This window comes from Malurus melanocephalus, unplaced genomic scaffold (assembly GCF_030028575.1).
Source record: "Malurus melanocephalus ecotype Western Australia unplaced genomic scaffold, MMel_1.1 scaffold_70, whole genome shotgun sequence".
Lineage (NCBI taxonomy): Eukaryota > Metazoa > Chordata > Aves > Passeriformes > Maluridae > Malurus > Malurus melanocephalus.
This window is the reverse complement of record NW_026623302.1, coordinates 628,969-645,282: the sequence shown is the minus strand read 5'-3', so window position 1 is coordinate 645,282 and position 16,314 is coordinate 628,969. Positions and strand designations below refer to the sequence as shown.

Sequence of the window (16,314 nt, the reverse complement as noted above, 5' to 3'; positions counted from 1 at the left end):
GATAATCTGCAAAGCTGAACACCGATTGTGTCTCTTGCTTATTTCTGTGGAGAAATGAGCCTTATGCARCTTTCTGGCATTACCAGCTTTGCATTTATCACTAAGTAAACAGAGCCAGCAACTGCCACAGGCATAGACTGGCTATATCCATGCTGCATAGTGCTTGATCCTGGTCTCCCATCTGGTGCCCCTGTGGCCCTAAGACATTGGTATAATGCAGAAATGTTTCCTTTTTTATTTTTTTTTCCCAACCTATGCTATCTGAGTAAATGTAAAGCTGTGCAGCAGCCCACAAGAAYGGTGTTTTATTACATAAAACAGGGTGTGTATTGCATGAATTAGAGTGAAGTTTTTGGCTGAAAACACTCCTGTGACAGAACTGGCAGACTGTGTAGGGTAAAGGAAATAGGGAGCACTGTAATCACATCTCTATTACTCGCTGAGGACGGTCCCTCCTGTATGTCACACCCCAGGCTGTGCCCAGCCACTGTCTTGCCATGCCAGGCTACGTGGCATTGGCCTTGCAGCACKCTTACAATTAACAAGCATGGATGACCACCAATCCAGCTGGTTCCCTGAGCCSACCAYCAGCACAATCAAAACYACKGAGGTGTTCTGGTGCTTGTTTAAAYACCAGGCATGAAGCCTGCATGTGCACCAGGTGTGCCTCCAGTGTGCTGACCATCCATGCTCTTAATGACAGGTAGGGAAGACCTGGGGGGCTCAGCAGGTCAGCYGTGGCCAAGGCATGTGGTTACTCCATTTCCTAATTCCATCAGGGCTGCATCCAGTCCAATATGCTCCAGGGGCTCCTCACTGCCTTCTGTTTCCAGGTCWAAGTGTGAGGCTATTCTGCCACCTCTCTTTAGCTGCAACAGTTTGTTCCTAAACACACCAGCAAAGTCGGTTTGGCTTGAAAATGCTTTGTCTGCATTTATAAAAGCTGTCCACTGCTTCAGTTTCTCATTATTTTCTGTTACTCTTTACAGCATGAACAACTATTCTTTTGTTTTGCCTTCTGCTTGGAATCGCATAAGAAATCTTTCATTGAACATTGATCTCTCTTCCAAATGTTGAAGAAAAACAAGTTTATGTGCAGATTTTTATAGCAGATAATTTCAGTTCTGCACAGAATCTAAAAATAAAGTGAGGCCCACATTCTACAGCTAAGTAGACATTGGTATTAATTAGGTGTGATAACAGCATGGATTATCTTTTAGAGTGCAATAGTTAGACCCGTGATCAGAAGTCAAGTGAAGGGAGTGATGTTTGCAAAAATTACTGAGGGAAGAAACTTGATGTTGGCATGTATTTGGGTTTTTTTTTTCCATATAATAGATCTTTTCAAGATTGTTACTATTTTGGGTAAATTTGGGCTTTCTCTGTTATTGTCCCTGTTTTAATAGAACCAGTGGGCCCTTTCAAATACTGATGCAAAAGAGGCAGTGGAAGCCTGCTAAGTCCCTGTCATCAATGGCTTAGTGGTACTGCCTTTGGACAAGACAAATGGCACTGCTGCTTTCTGAAAGTCGATGGCTGAGGTGAGGGATGGTTTCATCCACTTCTTCAGAATCCCCTCTCAACATTTTAGCCATAGATAAGCTCGGGGCTTGAACATAAATAATATTCTGAATTGTGAACTGAGATGCAGCCACATCTCCTGTCCTTCCTACTTTGCTGGGAGACAGGAGGGTTCATGTCCTAAACCAGCACAGATAAACCAGCCAGTTCCTGCTTTGTCACTCCTCCTTTGTGCCAGCCAGAGAGATGCTCTCAGTGACTTTACCAGTTAAGTTCCTTTATCTTCATTGTCTTTGTAACTGAAGCGTAACATTTAGTCCAGTGTGGTGTGGTTCGGGGGAGGGCGGGGAGGGGAACACAGCTTTATTCAGCAGGAAGACAAAGGAAGGTCCTTTAAGGATAAGAGACACCCTTATAGTGCCACAGTATATATACCTTAYGGTACTTGGCACTTCAGATGGCAGACAGATGCAAGCACAGTGTGTTTGAGCACAGGCAGGAATAAGGAAGTTATTGTGCACCTGGGAAATAAGGATATATCCTATGACAGTGTATGTCCTGCCATATGAGGCTGTAACACCAGCCTGACCAGACAGGCACTGGGAAAGCAGGGCCTTTCCTCAGTACTGTACTGAATCCCAGCTGCCAAAGAGCCAGGCTGGCACAGGGATGCAGACAGTGGATGTTTCTTCCCAAGTCYCCCCAGACTCCCAGGCACTTGCTGTCTCATATCTCTGTGTAAGCTCCTGGCTGTTCTCCTGGTGTCCCCAGGCATCACTGCAGGGGCTCCCAGACAGGAGGATGCTGTGCATCATCTGGCTGACCTCGCAAGCTGGGAATCCCTTCATCACCCCCTCCTGAACAGATCTTCATGCATTTGCCTAGAGGACTTAATAAAAATTAATTGAGTTGCCCAGCATTAGACACAGTTCATAAAACTCCCATATGATCTCGTGCCTGCTGCTGATTTTAAGAGCTGATTGAAACAATGAGCATGAGCTCATCGGGAATGTAACAATGCCCAGAGAGAGAGCCGTAGCATGGGCTGTGGGTGTAGATAAAGCTTTAAATGCACAATAAAGATCCTCTGCCTGTACCACAGGGATCTCTTTGCTACAGGAGTAAACCCCTCGGGCTGCAGTTTAAGCACAGCAAAGTGATGGAGATTGCCCTTCGAGATATAAGTTTTGCTGAAAAGAATATTTGTSTCTCTGCTTRTGTATTTATTTGTTTTTYTATTTTCTTGCTCATTTTAAAGTGAAAGAGAAATGAGCTTAGAGCAAGGGAGAACTGGAGGGCAGCCCGACAAACTTGTAAAAACACCATGCCAGGACCAAGTCTCGTTTCTGCCTGATGCCATTTGAGGCACCATTACGCAGACGCTGACCCTAAATATTTTTTTCCCCCATTAAAAAAAAAAACAAACAAAAAACCAAAAAACCACAACAACCAAAAAAAAAAAAAAAAAATTCGATAACCCACAAACAACCCCTTTGCGCTTCCTGGAAAAAATAACAGCAGGGCAGCGACTCCAGCGCCCCCAGACGCGGCCGCGGGAGCTGTTTGTGTGGCGCACCTGGCCGCGGTGGCGGTGCCGGTGCCCTGCCCGGCGGGTCCGCGGGAGGTGCGCAGGGCAAGGGCGGCCCACAGAGGGCGCTGCTGGGCAGGCGCGGGCGCGGGCGGCGGCGGGCGCTGCTGGGCGGCTGCGCCCCTCTATAAAAGCACGGCCCGCGCCCGCCCCGCCCGGCAGCGGGAGGCAGCACCGGCAGCAGCACCGGCAGCAGCACCGGCAGCAGCACCGGCGCGGAGGCAGGTGAGCCCCACGCACCCGCCGGCTCGGGGCGGGCAGCGTTGGCTCCGCTCCACACCGTGTGGGTGTGCCCCCCCTCCTCCCTGCCCCGCATCGCCCCCGGGCTGGGGTTGCTCTATGCTCACCGTGCCTGCTGCACCGCCGGGGAGCCGGGAACGGGACGTGGGTAAAAGCAGTAGGAGATGGGGATGTCTATGGCGTRGGAGGGGTGCGGCGGAGCTGGCGGCTGCTCCTGTACCCGTGGTGCTGGCACGAAGTCGCGGAGCGAGCCCAGCTTATCAGGGTGGATAATAGATGTGATGAAATCTATTCAGACAAAAGTTCTGGGTATGCCACTAACCGGATTGGCTCGGGCGGGCTTCGCTCTCCGTGCAGCGTCTGTGCGCGGATGGGAATTGCCAGCTGCACGCCAGCAGTGTGTCAGCGAGGTGACAGTGCCTCGGGGAGCAGGGTCCCGGGCGGGCTGGGGACCTTCGCAAGCAGCGGAGCCTTTGGCATGGGCGAGCGGAGGGCTCAGAGCAAGTGCCGAGCTTGCCGGCAACCCACGGGCGAGCAAGGCTGAAACTGCTATTACTCTCAGCCCCTTCCACGGCATTAAATAGCATCTCAATATTTTGCCGAAAAATGATGGAAGGTAAAGCAGCTACGATGAATAAAAAGTTRTGGTTTTGTAGGAAGGGAAAGGGAAACGTGTGGGATATAGGTCAACGAGCCCAGGTCTTCTGACTCAGATAAAATGCCACTACTTGAAGAGCTGTTCATTTAGGTCGGCTGTTTCCAACTCCTTTTAAAGGACTGTGGGTGCCTTTTTCCTCTTTGCTTTATCTCTCTTTCTATCTTTGCCCCTGCTTCTTTCTCCCCGGTTCTCMTCACTGCCTCCCGAAGGTAGCGGTGTGGAGGCGGCTTGTGTGCCTTCGCACCAGCCTGTACCCGCTCCCTACAGGTACCTCTGCTACGGAGCCAATGGTCCCTGCTTGCTCTAAACATGAAAAGAGTAAGCCAGCGGGAGCCTCGGCATTTAGCATTGCATTTAAAAAAAAAAAAAAAACCAAAAAAAACCCGAAAAAAACAACAACAAAAATCCCCAAAATAACAAAATTTCTATTTGTGGGTCAAGCATTAGGAGTATTTAGTTAACTCTAAGGCATCGGTAGCAAAATAATTTGCATGTCAAGTGTTTGCATGCAGGTTAACTTTGCAACGGATGACTGCATTAATGAGGCACTTGGCAGCCGATGAGCTGGATGTAATGTGATGCATAAACGCTTTGTTTTGGTTTGTGTGTGATTTCATACAGGGATAGTTTCATGTGCTCTACATCCAGTGTAGTGTTTGTGGGTTTTTCTCAACCCCAATTTCAAGCAGGGTTGTGGGCTTTTCTGTATCCCATGCTACATAAACCCTTTACCAGCCTGCCTGTTTCCAATGCAATTAAATACACCCAGCTACTTGTCTCCTCTCTGCAATCTGTTGTGGAGAGCAGCGCAGCCTGCGCTGCCGGAAAGCGGTAGGAGTGAGCTTCGTGTGTGAAAGTGAGGGTTAACTTCTCGTTCTACGGTGTTTAGCATTACCTTAATTTCCGGAGAATAGGATCCTCTTTTAAGGTACAGAAGCGAGATTCTGTTAGCAATTCTTTAAGTGCTGTACTGTGAGTTTGGAAATTGCTACCTGAGAATGGGTGGGTGGGGGAAGGGGAGGGATGATGGGATGGGACACGCAAAGATTTTTCTCAGCAAGGCTGTGTTTGTGTGGATTATTTGAAGTAGCTTTTGATGTAGTACCATGTTTTTCCTTATATTTGTATCTTTAAGGATAAAARTAGGTATTTGTCTACTGATCCAACAAATGGCAAGTGTAGGGTTGGGTCTAATAAGCAGTTTTTCATTTCTTTACATCAAACCTTTTTCTGTGGTAAAGTTTTCCAGGATATTATCTCTTTTCTTAGTGATAGTGATAGCAACTGTAACAAGCAAGAAAGAAGGTTTAAACTCTCGGCCTTAATTTTTGGAGTGTGTATTTTTATGCAGAATACATTTATGTTATAACAAGCAATGCTAGCTATTTAGGAAGACAGTGAGGAGAGGAGAGCTAGCAGCAGAAGTGCAGCTCTCCACAGCTGTAAAGCACATCAGAGCCTGTGCAGAAAACTTGGTAACCACGGAAAATTAGTCCTCTCTCGAGGACTTAGGAAAACCAATATTTTCAGCTTTCAGTGTGTGCTCTTTATTTCTTAAGTTCATGAAGGAAGCATCAGAAATCGGCATAGGACAGTGAATTGCAGCCAGCTWGGGGCTCGTGTTGAATGTGTGCTCTATGGAAAGTGATACAATGGTGCACAGAGTGAAGCACAATAGAGTGGAGACCCTGGACAGTGGTTGTCTTAATATTTGATTGCAGGCTCTGGAGGAGAGAAGATCTAGGCATAATAATGGACATCTCAGTGAAGGTATTTGCTGAAATGCCAGCAACAAGCAGTGAAAGGGGAGCTCTTCCTCTCCACTCCTGTTCTGGGTGCTGAGGTTTGCTAAAAAGGCCATTGAGACATAGCTGATTTAGCAAATGCTATCCCTAGACAAGTATTGCATTTTATCATAAGTTATTTAWAATTATACTGACCTTGTTTAAATGCAACTATTACCAAACTTGCTGCAGTCAGTTCTATTAAAGAAGTCATAAGCAGCTGAAATTGGAAAGAAAGTAGCAAAGAAGAGCAAAACTTAAGTGCATGGTGGTTCATTTTGTACCTGAACTTGTTACTGCAAACTCAAATCAGTTGAAACAGTCTTTCTTAAGGAAAATAATTCTGATGGATTTTTAGAATAACTTTCTCTGGCACTATTCTAATATAACTAGGATCCTTGTGAGCCTGGGAACACTGTCACTTTTTGTTGCTGGGTATATCTTTGATGCTGTACTCTATGAAAACCTGATTTAGTTGTTCTCCCCATGCTATTATATGGTATCATGCTATTCCTGGTTTTCCAGTGGGGAATTAGAAAGAGGATAAGGTCCAACACTTCATCCAAGGTGACCAGAAAGATCTAGTGAGTACAACCAAATGCTGTAACCACCTGACTGACCTCTGTCAATGATTTTCATAAGAAAATACCTTCTAAATAAGGGTTTGTAGGGTGCAAAGCAAGTAGAGAATTGATGAGCCATTATAAATAGCTGTAACTTCACAATCAAGTGATTTATAGCAGGTAAAGCTSTGCCCCATGTTACTTTGTTATGACAGAGAGTCAGACCAGTATTTTGCAGCCAAAGGGCATATACATAAAATATAGAAGTCAGCTGAAAAACAGTCCAACAGTTAAGCCAGTGTTGCCAAGTCTACCATGTCTCCAAGTGCCACATCTACAAGTCTTTTAAATATCTCCATGTATGGTGACTCCACCACTTCCCTGGGCACCCTGTTCCAGAGCTTTACAACCCTTTCAGTGAGGAAGCTTTCCTAATATTCAAACTAAACCTCCTTAGCACAATCTGAACTAATTTCYTCTTGTCCTGCTTCTTATTACCTGTGAGGAGAGGTCTATCCCTGCCTCACTACAACCCTTTTTAATGTAGTGTTATAAAGTGATAAGGTTCCCTGAGTCTTTTTTTCCCCCAGCTCCCTCAGCTGCTCCTCATAAGACTTGTGTGTTAGACCCTGCTTTTAAAAACACTTTATTTAAGCACTCACCTTAGTAATTGCTTTAAGGATTTGTATTTTCTTTTTAAATGGAGAGGCTACAAAGCTGGCAGTCAGGCAAACAGTTTCTAAACTCCTGGGATAGTGAATCTTCATATTTCAGGGCAGTAACTGTTTTCTGATCTTGGAAAAGTTATTGTCACTTTTGTGATGTAGTGTGACATAGCATGTACTGCTGCAGAGAAAGCTGCACCASTGATGCAGTGGCTGAAAGTGAGGAAATCCAAGTTCTGTTCCTATGTAAATATGGTAACTTTGGTTTAACACCACGTCTACCCTGCTTCTCCAAAAASCGGGAGGAGTGTGCTGGGTCACTTGCAGAGCATTTGGGGACCGCGGATGGTGAAGTCTGTTTTGTTCCAGCAGAGGTCTCAACACCAAAAGTCTCTGAAAATGGCTTAATCCTCAGAAGCATCTGGTGTAGTAGCAGTTACCAGGCTTTTGCTGTTAGTGGCATAACTTGCAGATCAGTGATTTTTATGCAATCCACAAAARTAGGAAAAGCATCAAAATTTCCTTGGGTTCCCCTCCCAGCCTGCAATCATGGCTCTTAATTGAAATGGTGGTGTAATACAGGTTGCTGCTCCTGATGTGAGCCTGAAGGCTATAAACTGCTTTGAAACAGCTGCTGTATGGGATGCAAAGTGGAAGAAAGGCATAACTTGTTCTTCTTCACACAGCTGTGAGTCTCACTTCATGGGCATAATCGCCAATCACAGGAGAATGACTTCCCTTTGAAATCATAGCTAAAAAGTAACCAAGCCTCTAAAACACATACTGGCTGCATTAGTTTCTCTGTTAAATTTTACTTTTTGAATTTTAACTATTTGATAGCTTATCCTAAATAAGTTGACTTCCATGTTTATTATCCCCACAGGGTGCTCTATGTTATAGCAAACTGCTAGGGCTGTCAAAGAGCCAGTCTGGCAGGCAAGGATATCTCCAAGAGAGATGCTCTGATAGTGCTTTTGCCCTCTGGCCTGTGCTCTCTGCCAAGTTTTGCATGGGGCACATGGACCAACAACAGTTTAGGCCACCTGTGATTTAAGTCTGATGCAGGTCCCACAATTCTCAAATTTATACTGCCAGAAAAATTCAGAGGAGCCGTTACCCAAGTAATGCATTTCCCTGCTCCAGAGTATGTTAAGAGTTACTGAACAGGAATTGATTTTGATGGGAGGGAAAAATAAAGCTTTGTATTAAGCATTTCTGAGCTTGATGCAGTTTGCTCATGCCAGAATGCTGGGAGGAATCATGATGTGCTATGCACATGGAAAGCTGGCAGGATGCTGGGCACGGATAAGACATTTAAAAGTAAATTACACTTGACTGTGCTCAGCAGAGTCATGCTCTCAGGATGAATTCTTTCCTTCTGGTCTATCAGACTGGGGATTTTAGGTCCTTCTCTTGYTAATGATGAAAAGTTGTTTTGCTGTTGGCGCATTATAATAGTGAGGTTTTAAAAATGGAGGAATGATAATACAACTCTGGAAACAGTTTATATGAGCTTTGGTGAAATCAGAGAGCTGCATGAACAAGACTTGAAATATTAGAGAGATTGGGTGCAAGTGCTTAGGACAGGTTTTCTGTATCACCATTACAATCTGGATATGTTTTTGGGGATAATGCTAAAAGGACCACAGCGAGTATTTAGCATGAGCACTGAAACTGGACTGCTTCTTTGATGTCCTAAAAGGTTGAGAGGTTAGAAGAATAGATAGAAAAACAGATCTACATCAGAAGAGTATTTTTCTCCTTTTTGGATCTCAAACTAAGAAAACACACAAAAAAAATTAAAAAAAAAAGGAAAAAGTCTTTACTAATTTATTTCCAGCTTACAAACCATGTTTAAATTTTTAAAACAAAACCAGACTGGGGGAAGTGCTAAYCTTGATATAACAGCAGCTTGATCAAATTATCAACCAGAACTTCCTGAAACATCTGCATCTGTCCATCCTTGAYATTGCTGGAGCATGCCACAAGTATAAGTGGCCAGCAAAAACAAGGGAATTTGATATTACTATGCATGTTTTTTAAARTAACATGTGTATGCATAGCTGTATTATGCAAAATAGTGTGCGTTACCATCAGAATTATTTACAACAATAATCTAAGAAGACAAACTCTTGAGCATCTGCCAAATWAGCTTGTATTTTTCATTGATGAAAGCCCCAGTGTTGGCGTGGCTTACTGGCACCAACCAACCCAAGCAGCAAAGTTCAGGGCCAGGTCTGCAGCCTTTATTCCTATGAGTAATCCCTTAATGTCAGTAGAGTGTCATGGTTTGGAATGCTGGCCGAAAGCCAGGCACCCACAACACCTGCTCATTTGCTCTCCCCCACCACCACTGGGCAGAAAATAGCAAAGGAAAAAAAGATTAACAAAAGGGTTCATGACTTGAGATAAGGAGCAGGGAGGAAATGCTTGACAGACAGAAGTGAATTTATTACTAACAAAGTCAGAGGAGGTGAATGAGAAATAAAATAAAACCCTCAAAGACACTGATCTCCTCACTCCCTCCCCACTTCCCACCGACAATACAAAGCAGCAGGGGATGAACAGGGTGTGGGGTTGGTCAGTTCAGGGTGTGGGGTTGGTCAGTTCATCACCGGATCGATCTGTGGCTGCTGAGGGAGAAGAGTCCTTCCCTTGCGTTGCTGTGGGGTCCCTCCCACGGGAGACAGTTCTCGGTGAACCTCTCCAGTGTGGTTCCACTCTCATGAGCAACAGTCCACACACATCTGCCGCATCGTGAGTCCCCCCACGGGCAGACAGTCATCCCAAAACTGCACTGTGGGGTCCCTCGTCCCCTGGGTGCAGGCCCAAGGCCAGGCTGTTCCATCTCGGGAGCAAGGCCTCTCTCTCCATGGCTCTCCTGCTGGACACAGCCCCTTCTCGGCRTCCRCCCGCTCCGGCGTGGGGACCTCCCTCCTCCACGGGCTGCAGGCGGATCTCTGCACCCTCTGTGGACCCCATGGGCTGCAGGGGGACAGCCTGCTCCACCATGGTCACCATGGGCTGCAGGGGGACAGCCTGCTCTGCCATGGTCACCATGGGCTGCATGGGACAGCCTGCTCCACCATGGTCACCACGGGCTGCAGGGGGACAGCCTGCTCCACCATGGTCACTATGGGCTGCAGGGGGACAGCCTGCTCCACCATGGTCACCATGGGCTGCAACGGGACAGCCTGCTCCACCATGGTCACCTGCAGGGGGACAGCCTGCTCCACCATGGTCACCATGGGCTGCAGGGGGACAGCTGCTCCACCATGGTCACCATGGGCTGCAGGGGGACAGCCTGCTCCACCATGCTCGTCACCACGGTCTGCAAAGGAATCCCAGCTCCGGCGCCTGGAGCAGCTCCTCCTCCTCCTGCACTGACCTTGGTGTCTGCATTTCCTCACATATTCTCAGCCTCCTCCTCTGGCAAAACTACTGTGTGCTCCCTTGTTTTGATTTCTTCTTAAATAAGTTTTCACAGAGGCGTAACCACCATCTCCAGTTGGCCCAGGTTTGGTCAGTGGCATGTCCATCATCCTCAGAACCAACAGCAATTGGCTCTGCTGGACATGGTGGAAGCCTCCAGAAGCTTCTCACAGGAGCAATCTTTTTAGCCTCCCCACTTCCAAAAACTGGGCCAAGCAAAACCAACACATAGAGACAGCAAGAAACTGATGCTGAGGCAATCAAAGTCCTCAGACTTGGTTCATAAGATAAAAAACTGTGCCCTCCACCTGGTGGGAAGGTGAGCAAAGTTTGCTTTATTTTACTTTTCTGTATCCTGAGTGAAGTGTGAGCTGAGTCATTGYTCCTGTAAGCTACAGCATCTTTAAGATCAAACTTGGATTTAGAATAGAAARCATAACACTGAGTCTGAAAATCACACTTAATTTTTATCTGCTCAGCACTTTTAAAAATCAAATCACAGAAAAGCTGCCCTGTTTGATTGTTCCTATTACAYAATAGCATCGTCTTTGGGATTTGCGAGAAGCCAGGAGCAACATGTCCCTTATATAACAARTCTAAGTTACTTTAATCCCTGCTGTGCTGCCGCTGACCCTGGTTGGCCAAGAATAGCCTGGGAGTGGTGCTGAGGTCCCCAGGCTCTCCTCTGGGGCTGTAGGGTAGCCATGGAGCAGAAATCCTTTGCTCTGAGGGGTTTTCTGCCACCAACTATGTTTGCTGGATTTACAGTCTTTCTTCCARTGGATGGCAAATAGTGGTTGCGGCGGAAGCCCTGTCCTTAAAAGGCCCTCTCTTGCTCCTTAAATTATGAGCAGAGCTATTAATTTCCCACTTCCATATTTTTTTCTGAAATATCATCATTTACCCCCATTTCCAGCTGAAAATTGGTCATCTCATGGTCTTGGYRCATTTGTTCCTGTGCTAGTTTAAARAAAGAAAAAAAGGACTAAAAGCTAGGTCAGACCTTTGGAGCAAGTTCTTGTGAGCCTGCCGTCTGTCCGTGGGGGTGCCATGTCCTGGTGCCTGGAGAGATGTGCTGGGCTTGCTAGGGTGGATGCTGCAAGGGAAGAGCTGCAGCCAGGTATCATTCTGAGTTCAGGGGACTCCTGTGACCCCCAACTTTGGTGGGGTGTAAGGGCCTTGCTCCTGCCCTGTGATTTCATGTGCTRGCTGTGGAGGTGATGAGTGGCTCGTGGAGCAGGAAGGAGGCTGCAGGGGAAATTTGGGGCTTGGTGTCCATGCAGAGGGTCTGACCCCTTGAGTCTGTCATGGTGATGGATGATCTTGATTAAAATGAGTGAAACAGTGTGGGAGAGCAGCTCAGCACTGCCCAAGGTGTGTGTGGGTATTGCTGGATGCAGATCCTGCCTCACCATCCCCGTGGGAGGGCACTGCATTGCTCTGGTCACCTGGGCTGCCTTCCGTGTTAATTGGGAGCATTTGAAGAATGGTGTCATAAAAGAAGCAACATTGTGGGATTGTTTGGGGGGAAGGATTGAGGTAGCCGTGCACAAAGAGACTTATCTAAATAAAACCACAGAGGAATGGAGATGATGGCTGATGAGGCTGAACATGCAACTTAATTTAATGGAGTTATTTGAACAGAAGCAACCTGCCTTGCTGGGGAGTGGGATATGGGAGGTTGGAAATAAAATGTGGCTGGAATTTCTTATTAACATACAGATTTTGTTGCCAGTAGTGCATGTTTTGCTGACAATTACTTCAGATTTGGTATTTTTACCACATTTATATGTCAWAAGTGTTGCCATCAGTTGCATGTGAACAAAATATTTTGAAAGACTATTTGATTAAATCTCTTTCCTTAAATGTCACTTAGGTCTTCCATCTTCTAGTATTTCCCAAGATTTTTATCTAACTTTTCTTTGCTTGGTCTTTACTACAAGGAAAAAAAGACTGTCATGATTTCCCCTTCCTCCCTGCTGCTCTTCCCTGTTCTTTCTCTATCTTTTCTCTGTCATACTCTYGGGTCTCATTTAAATTCCACCTGCTCTGTTTGTCCCACAGTCAGATCCCTCATCTTGGTCTCCCATGCACTCGCACACCTTAACTCTTCACTCTAGAATCTCCTGTGTCTTTGCCATCATAATACAAATAAATGCATATCATTGACATAAAGAAAAAAAAAAAACCTCTCAAAGTTTTTTCCTCTAAAAATCCCAAATGAAATCCTTTCCACCTCTTTTTTTCATCTTTCTAATCTGGCCAGTGCTACTTGGGAGAACTTGTTCTTGTTTCATCTCTGAATCTCAGCAGTTCGACTTTGATCTTTTTTTTTTACCATTGGTAAAAACACATCTCTTGACTCCTTATCAAATCTCAGGACTGGCTTTCTTTCCTTCTCTCTGCTTTGACCTGTTGTCTTTTGACAAAACTGACATTCTCTGATTCACAATGTTTAGTTCTTGTGATTGCAGTCTTTTCCTGACTTCCGTGAGAAGCTCCTTCTGTATGTTTTCTGGATGATCTTCCTCACCCTTTCTTGTTTTTCTTCTTTCCCACCATACTTTTTCTGTATGATCTCATCACAAGCAAATGCAACTAAATCTTCCTGAGTAACACTACATCAAAATGTGACTAGGGGACAAGGTGTCAAGTAGCACAGAGTGTCTTAAAAACAATGATCTCTATAAATATATTAAAACCTGACTAGGTTTAATATGTGCTTCCCATTCAGCTTCTGTACCTAAATTTGACTTGAGTGTTGACTTACTCTAAAGATACTCCAGAGGAAGAGGAATAGAAAATGTGGAGTTTGTTTCACAAAGGTTTTATGTCCTCTTCCCCTTATGAGTAGGTGCATTACTTTACTTCACTCAGTGCTAATTCAGATCAGCTTATCTGTGAGCTAATGCCAGGAAACTTGGACAGGATCCTAATCAGAAGAGCAGGATGTTTAATCTTGAGCACTGTGTTTACAGAAGATTTGATGGTGTATGCCCTTGTTACCTACTCTAATTCTAATGAGTCTTTGTTTTGTTTTTTTTTGGTTGTTTGTTTGTTTTTTTTTAATTTTTTTTTTTTTAGGGTTTCTACCCTGGGACTGTCTTCTAAGGCAAACTGTCACCAATGGAAGAAAAACTTGTTTTTCCAGGATTTTGGGTAAGCTTGTCTTCTGTATTATTAATGTCTGATTTGATTTTTTAAATGTATTTGCCACCAAAGAACTCTTTCAAAAAGGCTTTGATTCTTTAATAGCACTATTTTATCCAATGAAAATTCTATGTAATGATTGTGTAAACAGTAGAGATAAAGGTGACTTCAAAGCAGACCATAAGGCATTTTTACTGTGGGGAATTATCAAACAAAAATAGACCTTTGCTTTCCTAATGTTTTTGCTTTGATTGTTAGGTATGGTATATACTGGAAATACGATTATCTAAACCAATGTACTGTATATATCTAAACTCCATCAGGTTACTTTGTGAAATATTATGAAAATATTTGAACATAGTCTTTCATGTTTGGAAAGGCATAACTTTGTCAGTGGGGAGGTGACCGTGACATAGATCCTGCTAAAACTGCTGTAGTGGCATAAGGCTGTGGCCATCATGGGCAGTAACAATGCCTGCTGAAGCCTATGTGTGTGCTGGCATGATCTCTTATGGCCAGGCATGAATCCATCCTTCAAGCCATAAAACACAGCTTGGTTGGACAAGTTCAGACATAAGCATGGCATAAGCATTGCTCTTTCCATTAGGGAGACCCAAAGTCGAAAGCTGTTTCTGTGGCAACAGTCACAGTAGCAAATGATGTGATTATGGCTGTGAAATAAGTGATTGAATTAGTATGTTGGTGTCTTCTGGGTGACACATACATCCTGGTCATAATCCTGCAGCAGTCAGTTGGCCAAACACCAAAGAAGAGAAATCTTGTGTTTTTGGGCTCACCGGTGCTGGGTGATGTTCCAGCACTGCATGTTGTCCCACGCGAAAGAAGAGAATGCATGGTGCAATGCACATCATCTCTTTGAGGATAACATTGCAGGACACTGAGTGATGCAAAGATTGCACAGAAATATTTTTTAATGCATTGTTACAAACGACTTATGATTTAAAAGCAGTTGGAACTGTGCCTTCTCGTTACTGGGCTTGTAAGTCCTGCAGCAATTTAAGTGCTCATTGCAAAGTTGGAAGAATAAAGTCTCCTGGTCTATTCCAGAGCTGTTTACAGTAATGGTGTTTTCAAAACTGTGTTTTGTTTGAAAGAGACAGAATCAAATAATGTTTGGCAGAGGTGATGTGACTTTCACCTCTTGTACTGATCTTGGAGTATGGCTTAGGAAGATAATRAGTATATAGCAGCACAACCTTAATTGCATGAAATTAGTGTTAGTGACAGCTGTGCCTGATAGGAGGCTTTCTGACATGCCATGAAAATACTGTTTTGATAGTGTTACTGTAAATTACACTTCCTAGGAACAGTTCAAAATGWTCTACATGGGAAGGTGTGGATCAAGAGTTTGATACTTTGCCTCCGTATTTGTACATAGGGATAGATTTTTGCTGCTTTCAGCCAAAAAGAATCTGAAATTCTGGGAAGTGACTTGGTATTTTAATAGTCATCCAGTAAYTTAAGACTGGATTACAGTTGAAATCCCATAGAAATACTCAAGACACTTTATACTGTATCAGATGGATTAAGCATGATTCACTTATTGCATTAAATTTCTGAGGGATTAATAATGTTTSGGTCATTGTTTCCTAGGCTTATGAATTGAAAGACCAAAGGGGGCCACCCCTAGTGAATATCTATTCTTCTTGCCTCCTCTGTGGAGGTCAGAGRAATTCCTAGTATTTCAGTAGTAGCCCTTTAATTTTTCTTTATCTAGCATATATTTTTGAAAGAGACAAGGTCTTGATTTAAAGGGTGCCAGTAGCAATCAATCTACCATGTCACCATTAAATTTTTTCAGTAAATAATGAGCCTTGCTCTCCAAGACAGTCTGTAGCTCTTTTGAGCTTCCAAGWGTTGTACCTCATTTATTTTCCTGCTGGATTGAAAGAGATTCTATTAYCAGGATGTTGATTCTCTATTTAGTTATTCATTTAGCTAGTCACTTTTGAAATTCACTTGCAGCAGTGTYGATTTATTATGGTGAATCTTTTAATTCAGGATTTTATGTATAGCGTGACTTTAAATCACTGCATAGCGTGAAATTAGGGYTGGAAATGTGTCCTGTCAGCACATACCATTATCAAATGATGATGTCACTGCATGCAAATGATCGGATTTACATGACCAGGCCTGTTTTCCATACAGCTGTGTTGATTGGTGTTAATTATGTGACTGTCTTTCAATGCCATATTGATTGTGCCCCATGCTAATCTTTGCCTGCTGTTGCTCACTCCTGATGTCAGTMTAACTGTTCGATAGGTGCTTTGGTTATCCCACTTAACCTTGTAAGTACAGCTTTGACAGCAAGTCTTTCCAGTCACCAGGAACCTTCAGTGCACTTCTGGTCTTTAAAAGAGTCATTGAATTAAAAGTTATTGATTCATCTGCCCTCTACTCTTGAATGCAGGGTTTAAACTGTGGGGCTGTTTAAAGCTCTCTTGAGTTTATAGTGTTGTCATTGTCAATATAACAAGTGAGTAATGCATCTTTCTGAATTCAGAGAAGTAGTTGCCAAATAAATATCCTTTTCTGAATTTTTTGATAATTTTTGTTTGGAATGATGAGCTACTGAAGTCATTGCTTTGCATTCTCTTGTCCTTGTTCCATCTCGGGAGGAGCTCCTATTGTCAGAAACCTCACCATAGTCTTTTACTGTTTTTTTTTTTTAATTTTTTTTTTTTTTTTTTTT

General features: G+C 44.1%; 1 protein-coding gene across 1 annotated transcript in view; it reads left to right on the top strand.

Moving 5' to 3' along the window:
• The first annotated feature begins 3,269 nt into the window (after positions 1–3,269).
• The window catches only part of MTUS2 (microtubule associated scaffold protein 2), a 265,702-nt gene continuing 252,657 nt past the window's right edge, over positions 3,270–16,314 (top strand). The window contains exons 1-2 of the mRNA XM_057366671.1: positions 3,270–3,334; positions 13,536–13,610. The gene's annotated coding sequence lies outside the window, so the exon portion shown is untranslated. The remainder of the gene's footprint in view (positions 3,335–13,535; positions 13,611–16,314) is intronic.